The sequence below is a fragment of the Hypanus sabinus genome, chromosome 9 (genome assembly GCF_030144855.1).
Source record: "Hypanus sabinus isolate sHypSab1 chromosome 9, sHypSab1.hap1, whole genome shotgun sequence".
In the NCBI taxonomy this organism is placed as follows: domain Eukaryota; kingdom Metazoa; phylum Chordata; class Chondrichthyes; order Myliobatiformes; family Dasyatidae; genus Hypanus; species Hypanus sabinus.
Genome location: NC_082714.1, coordinates 129,223,809 through 129,235,367, shown reverse-complemented (window position 1 = coordinate 129,235,367; position 11,559 = coordinate 129,223,809). Strand labels below are relative to the sequence as shown.

Genomic DNA, 11,559 nt, shown 5'->3' with positions numbered 1-11,559 from the left:
TAAACATCTGGATTTTCTGCATCTTTCTTGTGGATCACATCAGCATTGGGATGGAGATGCAATCGCCTGCGAAAGAAGGCAATTCATACATTTGAATATAATCTCTCATTTTGGTTCCCTTTTTTTTCTCTCCCGCACACTTCTGTACTTTTAAAATATCCTCTTTCAAATCATTATCCACCCGCTCCGTTTTCTTCCCTACTGCACGCCGTTATCATCGTTCTTGTCGTGTACTTGGCCGTTTCTCTTTCTGGTTGAGCTGAACGGCAAAGGGGGATTCGGAGGCTTATTTCAGAGGCGCAGCTTATCAACGGGAATTTACGGCGCTGTGAAGCAGTTCTGGTGCTGCTAGGGGCTTTGGGAATCTGCCAAACTTTGGAGCTTGTGAGGATTAGATCACAATCTCACATCCTGTGGGTTGGAGTTGATGTTGTTGCTGCTGGAAGGAACACAAATTCTTTCTTCCTTCAAACCAGTCTGCGAGAAGCTGCAAACTGTGGGTTCTTCATTCGGTAAAGGCGTGAAAGGCCATGACATTATCCAATACTTAAACTATTGTTCTTTACAGCTAAACTCTTGGTATGTAAGAAAGTTTCTTTAATTTATTTCCTAAGTGTTTTCCCTAAAATGTGTTCCGTTAAGAGTCCCGATGTTATTAAACGCTTGTGGTGTCTGAAATCCCCGCTTTTTACCCGCCCACTTGCTTATCTAGAAAATATTTTGTGAAGGAGGATGCATTCTTTTTGCCTAAGGTCTGTAAGGTATTTTGTTAGCGGCCTTGAATCAATGCCAGTTACGGTTCAGTTGGTTATATTTATCACCTCTAAATACACTGTCCACTTCATGAATTCAGCTTAAAACCCAGGTGGAGGGAGGAAGAAAACACTACAATTTAGATAAGGTGTCAGTAATAGCTTTTACTAATTGTAAAGTACTTTGGGATATCTTGATAGTTCGCGTATAAATGCAAGACATTCTAACGTTTTTTTTAAACTATTCTGATTGTTTTTAACTGTTGGTAATCCTTATCCTAACTTCCTGTGAGTTATTCCACCCATCACATGAAACTGGTTAATATCCCAGAGTAAAAGCAAAAGTGTAGTACAATGAAAACTCCCATAATTTATAGATATTCTTTGTAAACTTATTTATTATATTACGTCAGCTGAGAATTCTGATTTGCTTCCTTCCATTTGTTTAATTCCTTTGTGCTATCATTTTCTTTGTTATTCCTTGTCTTGATTTGATTTATAACTATCCAGTGTTCTGGACACTGAAACAAGGATCTTTGCTGCAATAAAATGGACGTCCAGAATAGGAATGAAAGTATTTGAATGCAGCGTGAAAAATGTATGTATAATATTCTTCACTTTTAAAGAAGATTTGAAGAATTTTGAGGAAAATTGATTACTAGTGACAATGTAAATATTCTTTTATAATTGGTGCTCTTATGCAATTGTTTTAATCATAAGAATTGATATACTTGCTGACATGTTGGGTCCCAAGTTGGTCCTTGCTTCCTGAACCATCAGAAAGGAGCAGAATTTGGCCATTCAGCTCATTGAGTCTACTCCATCATTCAATTATGAACAATTTATTTCCCCTTTCAACCCCATTCTCCTGTTTTCTCCCCACAGCCTTTGGCATCCTTACTAACCAATGACTTAACAACCTCCGCTTTAAATATATCTAATAATTTGGCCTCCATAATCATATGTGGCAATTAATTCCATAGAGTCACTACCTTCTGGCTAAAGAAATTCCTCCTCTGTTCTAAAGGGAGGTATTCTGCAGCTGTACCCTCTGGTCCTAGGCTTGCATGATTAGAAACATCCACTCTATCTAGCCACTTCAATAATAGGTAGGTTTCAATGATATCTCCTCTCCTTTTCTTAAATCTCAGCAAGTACAGGCAAGGGGCCATCAAACATAACTGGCACAGTAACCACTTTCATTCCCTGGATCATTCTGATAAACCTCCTCTGGACCCTTTCCATCACTAGCACATCCTTTTTTTTAAGAGATGGGGCAAAAACTGTTTACAGCATTACAATTCCTTATAAACCCACAGCATTGCATCCTTGCTTTTGTACTCCTATCCTCTTGAAATGAATGCTAACATTGCATTTCCCTTTTTTACTACCAACACAATCTGCAGGTTAGCCTTTAAGGTAACCTTCATTAAGATTCCCAAGGCCCTTTGCACCTATTTCTGAATTTGCTCTCCATTTAGAAAATAGTCTACACATTTATTCCTTCTATCAAAGTGCATGACCATACACTTCCCTACATTGTATTCTATCTTCTACTTATTTGCCCAGTCTCTTAGTGTCTGGCCAAGTCTTTCTGCAGACTCCAAATGCACCTTGTAAGAACTGCTTAAAATAGTTAATCACTGAATTCAAACTTTTGTATCAATGACGAAGAAAATGTAGGAATACTTTTTTGGTGCCTTAGCCTAGGAATTTGATTTCACCTTTCTGGTGTGTTAAGTGGCCTTTGCATTTCCAAATCCAGTCCCCTAATCGGTTAAAGAAGTTTGAAAGGCGATGCTGTTGATTTACAGCCAGAAGCACACAGTGAGAGGAGATCTGTGCAGTTCTTGTTTAGCCCATATTCCTCTTGGCATTACGGCAGACACTTCAGCTATTCCCACAGCAGGACACAATTACTGCAGGGATGGGTTACAGGGAAAAAGGAGGCAGTTCTAATGTTTAAGTCCTGCTGCTAGATATGGAGACTCAGAGGGATATCTTGTCGAAAGCTGGGGGTGAAGTTGGCTGGTATGTGTGCTGACCATTTGTGTGAGAAATGCTGCAAGGAATTTCGTGACCAACTAGCTGTGTCAAGGTGAGCTGTAGACCCCCCAGAAAGCTACTCTTTTATGTTGGGCAAAAGTTAGTGTGTGTGTGCGCACACAAAACTGTAAATTATTGCTGTTCCACTCAGTACACCTCTGTCCTAACCCCCAAAGAAGTCAACCTTATAAAGGGATGATAATGCATTCTTTATCATTTACATTTGAACTAGGACTTTGAGGAACAGGAATGAGGCCACGTGTATGGGAAGGGAGCCCTTGGATTCAGAGCCAAGGACCTGACTTAGGGGACCATCTTGCAGGTGCCCAAGAGCACTTCCTGATGTACTTTATAACATTGCCCCAATGTGATCACTGCATCCACCTTTCATTACTCAGATGAGGGCCATATCTGGGCTGCTGTTATGATGAGAGTGAATTGAGTGAACCAAGAGAAGTGAACCAGTTGTCACCACTTCCTCAGGAGATGATAAAAACAGGAGGTTATGTAGAGACAGGAGAGCAGGCCCTTCACGGTGAATATAAAGTACGGTTCTTTGCTCGGGAGTGGTAAGAGTCCCTCAGCACCTGCTGGTTCATGTGTTCACTGCTGTGAAACTACAACTCAAAAATCTGAGTATAAAATTAGCCAGTCAAGCCCAAGGATTTTTGATACTAAAGTGATTTGAACCCAATTATTCCCTGCCTTGGGGAAAAAAAATTGCATAACGACATTTTATAAAGTATAGCGGCAACAGCAAAGTATGTTTTATAAGGTACCTTCAATATAATTAAGTATCCTAAGATGCTTAACACAGAATTATCAATATAGTTTGTTATACGAGTGGTGATGGATAAGTTTGTGGCCTAATGTAGAAGGAGTCAAATTTAGAAAACTTAGCGCATTTATTTTTCAACGTAGTCCCCTCCTACATTTACACACTTAGTCCAGCGGTCATAGAGCAAATGGATCTTGGACCTCCAGAAAGTGACCACAGCAAGGGTGATTAATAACTTCATGGCCTAAGGTAGAAGGAGATGAGTTATTAACTTAAAACTTTCTGCGTAATCACTCAAAGAGTTGAACAGCATGTACATGTAATGAGAGCTGTATAACTCATCTCCTTCTACCTTAGGCCACAAACTCATCAATCACAACTGCTGTGGATACTTTTGGGAAGTCCAAGATCCGTATGCTCCATGATCGCTGGCCAAAGTGTGCAAATGTAGGAGGGGACTATGTTGAAAAATAAAAGTGCTAGATTTTCTAAAATTGACTCCTTCTACCTTAGGCCACGAACTTATCAATCTCCCCTTGTAGAAATGTATAAAATATTAGAACAACTCGTATAAGTCACTTTGAAGGGCTGTCTTCAAGGAAAAAAGAAACAAAGTGGCTAGTGATGCAATTTCTGTGTCCTGGGAGTTGAGTACATAGTTATTAATAGTAGAGCAACAAAAATATCCAATGTACAAGGGGACAATCATTGCAATTGTCCAAGGATGTGACTGTACAGATTTTTATACAAGGACAAGACTTTTTTATTTTCAAGCACTGCTCGTTTAGAAGCCAGCAAAGGCCATTAAACATGCAGAGTGGACACAGGATATGATCTGAGTTGGGCAAGAGTTTCAGCTTGAAGGCCAACTTTCTTCCGTCATGACCTAAATTAAGATATGTTGCAATGAATTTATTACTTAGTGGTAAACTACTTGAGATAGGTTCCCAGTACATGTTTTCATATCCATCAACAGGGTACGTACACAGACTGGAAAGTGAAAGGAAGTGGAGAAGCTGTCCTCATTTGAATGTTCAAACAAAATTAAGCATTGAGAAGGAAATGGTAATGTTTGATCAGGGTTTTGAATTTTTTTTAATTGAATCTGGGAGAGGAAAGAAAAATGAAGATGGGTAAATTTTAGTCGAGAGGCAAGCTGGTGTGTGGGGTTAAAGAGCTTGTACAAGCAGATGTGACTGACAGTCCTCCATATTATGTGACACACTGAAGTTTCTGGACCATTTGAAAAGAAACTAAGGTTTTGGTTAAGTGTTTTTTTTTAAAAAAAACCCTGCAGAATTTCTTGGTAGTACAGTGGATTCTGGTTATTTGGGCTATTGTTTAATCAGGGCGGCCAATGCCAGTTATTTAGACATGATAAGCTCAAAAACTAAATACAGTGAATTCCGGTAAATTAAACCATTGGTTAATTGTGACAGCTGCTTGTTTGGGACAATTCTTAACAGAAATTAATTGAGAAAATAACTGGGATTCTCTTTGTTTATTTGGGACACCATGCTGTTTAATTGGAACAGGGGACTGATGGTGAACAGTTTTTAAGTAATGTGAATTGCATTCACCTGTGTGGCCGTTAGACACTACACTGTGCTTAGGGCGAGCAGTTTTTAAATAGCATCAGTTGCATGTGGTTGTGTTCAAAAAGCAGTGATTTTTGTCACTGATAGTTACAGAGAAAGAAGCAGCAAGACAATTCAGAACCGTTTTGCTCACCGTGGTTTCAAACATTCAGGCTTGAAGATGTCACAAATGGTGGGGAGTGAAAATTAAGTCTGCAAGTCAAGTTTATTGTCATTTAATTTGAGGGTTGGGACAACATTGTGGGTCGAAGGGCCTGTAATGTGCTGTACTATTCTATGTTCTAGATTCTATATGCATGTATATAATCATACAATGTATATAGAAATGAGACAATGTTTCATTTGAACTAGGGTGTAAAGCACAGTAGCACACATAACACATGATAACTTTATGAAGGTAAGAATAAAATCTATAGATGAATCTCACATAACTAACAAACTAAAGTGCTTTAATATTAAATATTGTAAGGTACAGAACAGATTAACCAGTAACTCTTTGAATACTATGCAGAAGGGAGGTCAGAAGGCTAATGGTGTAGGAGAAGAACCTGTTTCTCATTCTGACTGTTCTTGTTTTTATGCATCGTAGTCTCCTACCTACTGGTAGAAAGAAATAAAACAACTTTATTATTTCAACAAGTTGAGAGCTATAAAGAATTTGAAGCAAATGACACTCATTTTGAATATTACAATGAAAATGAAGCTTTGAAGGATGCAATTATGAAAAGCATCATATGTAGGCAGTCCATTATCTACACTAGGTATCTGCATTGACTTTATGTATTTACTGTCAATAAAAAGAACACAGCAGTGTACACTAGATAGATTCCACCGTTGATAACTATTAGGAACTAATAAACAGTTTTATATTACTGTACTAATACTGGTAGTTATATTTCCAAAAGAAATACACAGTGGCCTGGGAAAATATGTTTTAGTGACACTTTAGTGAGGCATTCGTATATGATATGGTTGTATAATGACTTATGACATTCACGTACATCATACATATAATCTGTAATGAATTATGTAAATGCTCAAACAATACATTTACAATGTTAATCAAATATTACTGAAATATTAAATACATAACAGTAATGTTCTAATTTGTTCTATAGTTCATTTAAATACTTTTTTTTGGATCGGTTAAATGGTAGTTCTTCTATTTCCATGACACTTCAGCTAATTGGCACTGCTGTTTCATTGGGCAAAATGTATTTCTGTCCATATATGTTCTAATTAACCAGAACCCACTGTATTTGATTTTCCCCAAATCGGAACATATTTCCAATTAAAATACGAAACGCAAATGGGGAAAAAACTAATTTTATGTGGATAGTGATAAATTAAAAATGTATTTTTTTTAGAATCGTTTGGATATGTTATCTTCCTCTTGATCTCTCGTGCGTCTCCCAAGTTTGATTGTTCTCTTGTTTCAAAACAAAAATGTAAAATGCTAAAGGTGATGGTGTAGCGGTGTGCTACAAGCAGCGCTAAAATTACGACACGGAGTCGGTAACTGCAGTCGAAGGAAAAAACTTTATTCGAAAACCTCGGCCTCACTTTTAAGCCTCTGTCAACCTGCCCCCCATGGCGAAGAGGCTCCAAAGCTCTGTGCTCGCAAACCCCCGTAGGCTATCTAATTGTGAGTCGGTTCGCATACGCTAGGAAATGAGCCGCCACAATGGTTTCTTACTTTATACTTTTCTTTCTAAAATATCGCAGTTCTACAGTGTTGTTGGAAATAGAATGGCAGAAAGTCAAACATTTTGACTTGAATCAATTTTTGCTTTCAATTTTGCCTATTAAATTCACAAATAATTAAATGCAATTAAGTTAAAATACCAGTGGAATGCCCACCAGGCCTGCTTTGTAAACTGGTATTTACAGGCAATGTCTGTGCTTGGATTGACATTGTAGTTTTTCAAATATATTAAGGGATGAATGAAGTGTTGTTCAAGAAGTGGAAAGGAATCATAATTAATTGGAAATGTTGTTAGAAAATGGAAAATGTATGTCATTGAGAATTGGAGCATTTGACTAAGCTAAATTTGGAAAACAAAGGCTATTTTGTGTGTCAAGTTTGTTTACTGCAGAAATATTCAACGTGCTCAGTAAAGCATATTGGCAGCTGAAATAATTTTCTGTCTGTGAATTCTGCAGTTTGGCAAACAATAATGTAATTTTTCAAATGTTCAGGCAATGTGGATGGGGATAGAAAGAGTTAAGATTTTTGGTTAGTAACCTTTCTTCAAATGGAGGGTCATTGCACTGAAACACAATTCCTTTCTCCCTCCGCAGATGCTACCTGACCTCCTGAGAATTTCCAGCATCTTCTATTTTTGTATCAGATTAATGACACTTTTTGTTCCTAATTTATAAATATACTTTGACATTTTAGAACATTTCTGCTTCTCACCTAGGGGACGAGCACTGGCAAATTCAGCTATTTCTTTGCATTCCCAATAAATTGATGTCACTATGAAGTATTTTCAATCAGTTGCTCATGGGGAAATAAACTGTGGATGGAACTTGATGCTCTTCTAGGCTAGTACTAAGCCCTGGATTTCCTTTTGTTACCACTTGTCCTCTTGCGTAATGGCATCAGATGTGTAAACGTATGTGAAGCAAGACTTGTTTGTGATGGGTTTACGAATAATCTCATGGCGTAAAATTCTTTTAGTTGTTTCAGTTTAATACTTCTTCCTGTACACTCATAACATAGTGTATGGTTATACATATTGCTTAATTCTAAGTGAAGTAATCTCTCTCTGAGATCAGAGGAGCCAGGTGGAGAATAGATTACTAGAGGGAAGGAGCAGATCTTTGTGGATGGAGCAGGAAGCAAATCCCATGGAATCAGAATTCACAGAATGATGAAAGCATGGAAAGCTGGAATTTGAAGATATTGGCTGCAATAGAAGTGATCACTGCAAATTTTTGAGAAAAGTCACCTTCTGGAAGAATACGGGGGCTTTGAGCTTCTGAACACTTGTTCAAAGGCTATTAGATATTTTGCCTAGTACTAAATATTTTTAAGCCTTATACATACAATAGGATTTTGTATAAGAGCCATTGTTGATCTACATTGAACTAGATGCTTTACCTCTAGCTTCCACCTGCCAGCACATTAGATGTCTGAAAGTCCTTGCAACAGTTCTCTCAAAACTAAGAACAGTAACCTTCATCATGTTACTGGTAGTTATAGCTAATGCCAATGGCTTTAAGTCATCATTTCAGATAAACCACTGTTTAAACTAAAAGCAAGAGAATGCTAGAAACAATCTGGACAGCTGGGCTTTGTGGGAAGAGAAATGGAGCTGATATTTCAGGTTGAAGACCCTTTGTTGAAATTGTGGAGGAGAAAAGAGGATCTCTTTGAGCTGCAGAGAGGATGGGGAAGGGGTTGTTTCAGAGAGTGTAAAGGGTTTGGCCATAAACAAGGCTATCTGGGTAATGGCTGAATGGGAGCAGTTAGAGAGTGAGAACATGGTTAAAAGAATATAGAGCAAGAGGACAAGACCATTAGGTTAGGCTGCATTTGTCCTCCACTCCCAAAGGAGGGAAAGAATAAGAGGAGTCAGTATCATAGATTGATGACTCATACTGACAGAGATTTCAAGAATTCAGCATTGAATCCAGAGTGTGGGGTGTGCCCAGACTGAAGATGAGCTGCTGTTTCTCAAGCTTGGTTTGGGCCTCATTGTAACAGTGCAGGGAGCCACAGATCTATAGCTGCAAGTGGGATGGAGAATTAAAATGACAGACAAAAGGAAGATCAGGATTGTCTCTGTGGGTTGAAAGCAGGTGCTCCACAAAGCTATCACAGAGGAATAAGCACATCTACAGTCCCTTCAGCCCAAAGTGACTGTGCCAAATATGGTGCCCACCCAATAGTCCCAATTCCCTGCATTTGACCCGTACCCCTCCAAGCCCCACCTATCCAGGTGCTTCTTAAATAGTACTGTGTATCTGCCTCTGGCAGCTCATTCCATATACTCATCACCCTGTTGCTCCTCTTGTCCCATTTCTCCTCCCACCCTGAACCTGTGCTGCCCTAGGTTCGGGCTCCTCCATCACGGGGGAAAGAAAACTTCCATCATCCACCTTATCTCTGCCTCCTATTTTAAACACTTCATGCCTAATTTGCATTTGGTTTCTCCAGTGTAGTGGAGATCCAAACTCTAATAAACTGCAAACCATTCTAAGACTTAAGGTACAAAATAATGCAATTCAATTTTGAAATAATTGATTTGGCAGATTTTCTGTTCCCCTGTGTTGATCTACCTGGAAGTATAAATGGTAACAGAAAATGTTGGAAACACTCAGCAGATCAGGCAGCATCTGTGGAAAGAGAAACTGAGTTAACATTTTGGGTTGAAGACCCTTTGCTGGAATGAGTATTTTGCTCTTGGAGCATTTGATTGAAGGTAACAGGGATCTGTGTGTTCTGGTGAAAATGTTCTGTAAATGAACTACCCAATCCCTATTTGGTTCCAAGGAGTCTGTAATTTTAAACACTGAATTAATGGTATGTATTCTAATGTGTTGTTTTAAGAAAACAAGTATCAGACATGCACCAGTTAGTCAAAACTCCTGACCCATGATGGCATCCAATTTAGTAAAACCTCCGTTCTAATATTCCCATTCACATTTCAATACCTTTCCATGGTCCTTTCTAACTTTTTTCTTCTCATTCTTGTGCAACTTCTTAAGATTTTTCTATTTGTCCAGCTCTGACTTCTAATGCACACTTGGCTTAATTTGCTCCGGTATGGGCATCTACTCTGGAATTCCCTTCCTAAAGTTTTCTTTATCAGCAACATTTTCTTTTAACTTTCTGAAAGACTCTCTGTGAATAAGCTTTTGGCCATTTGCCCCGATTATGGTTGGGATCGAATTTAGTTTGAAAATGCTTCCGATAAGCTCCCTGGAGCTTTGTTTTTGTTGTGTTGTGGACGAGATATGAATGCAGGGTGGTGATGCAGCTGCATTGATCTGTAAGCCTGGGATTATGCAAGTTTAATTTCTTGAGCAGGGTTTACATTTTTGAAGTCTTGTCTACTGCAGATTTCCTGAGTGAAGGAAGGAAGTGTTTTTCCTTTGGTGGATGGGAGGTGGTGGTCAGGGAACAGATGGAAATGTTGGAATGCTTGGAAGAGCTCCTGTTTGCCAAAAGAAACAGGCTAGCTGCATTCTAGAATCTTCAGATTAGAGTTTTTAAGTTAATGCATTAAATGAAAGTTGTTTGAGTACCACAATTAAAATAATTTGTATAAATTCTGTAAATAATGACATATAGTGTTAATGACAAACAAGAGAAAATCTGCGGATGCTGGAAATCCAAGCAACACACACAAAGTGCTGGAGGAATTCAGTCGGCCAGGTATCAGCTGAGGAAAAGAGTACAGTCGACATTCCCATTCTGACATGCTAGTCTATGGCCTCATCTCCCGCCGTGATGAGGCCACACTCAGGTTGGAGTTGCAACACCTTATACTCTGCCTGGGAAGCCTCCAACTTGATGGCATGAACAATGATTTCTCAAACTTCCAGTAATGCACACCCCTCCCACCCTTCACCTTACCCCATTCCCATTCCCATTCCCCCTTCACCTTATCTCTTTACCTGCCCATCACCTTCCTCTGGTGTTCCTTCCCCTTTTCTCTCTTGCTTGCCCTTGGGTCCTCTCCTAACAGATTCCCCCTTCTCCAGCCCTGTATCTCTTTCACCAATTAATTCCCCAGCTCTTTACTTAACCCATAACTTTCCCCCCCCCCCCCATTTCATCTTTCACCATAAGGCATTCCCTATCAGTGATCTAGCATGTTGGGACTTTGGTGCTACAGGTTATATGCTGATGGTAATTGGGAAGGGTTTGCTTCAAACAAGACTATAATTCAAAGTGCGTCAGGATGGACTGTTTCTTATTTCTTGTGGTTCTTCCTCCCCTCACTCTCTTACTCTGACTCCTCATCTATTTTTTCCCAGGCCTGCTGAAGGATCTTGGTCCAAAATATCGACTGTACTCTTTTCTATTGATGCTGCCTGACCTGCTGAGTTCCTCCAGCATTGATTGTGTGTGTGTGTGTGTGTGTGTGTTGCTTACAGTGTTAGTGAACTCTTTCTCTCTCTGCCTCAGTAAATATTACTTAACCTTTAATTCTTGTTGACTAAACAACACAACCCACGCTGGTGACTACTTAGAATGTGGAATAGTTCTATTTTTACATGCAAGTTGCTTCTATCTTCCTGAGCCCTCTTTCTTTATGATCATAAGCCTCTTTCTTTTGGTCAACCAGAGAAAACACATGATCCCATGGATTACTCCAAACCCTGTTTTATTAATTATCTTAAACAAGTTGCTGCTATGGTCTGATGTGGT

The 11,559-nt window shown here is 39.0% G+C and overlaps 1 long non-coding RNA gene across 1 annotated transcript in view; it reads left to right on the top strand.

The window, feature by feature from the left end:
* The first annotated feature begins 429 nt into the window (after nt 1–429).
* The window catches only part of LOC132399799 (uncharacterized), a 65,247-nt gene continuing 54,117 nt past the window's right edge, over nt 430–11,559 (top strand). The window contains exon 1 of the long non-coding RNA XR_009514083.1: nt 430–579. This is a non-coding gene — a long non-coding RNA (uncharacterized LOC132399799). The remainder of the gene's footprint in view (nt 580–11,559) is intronic.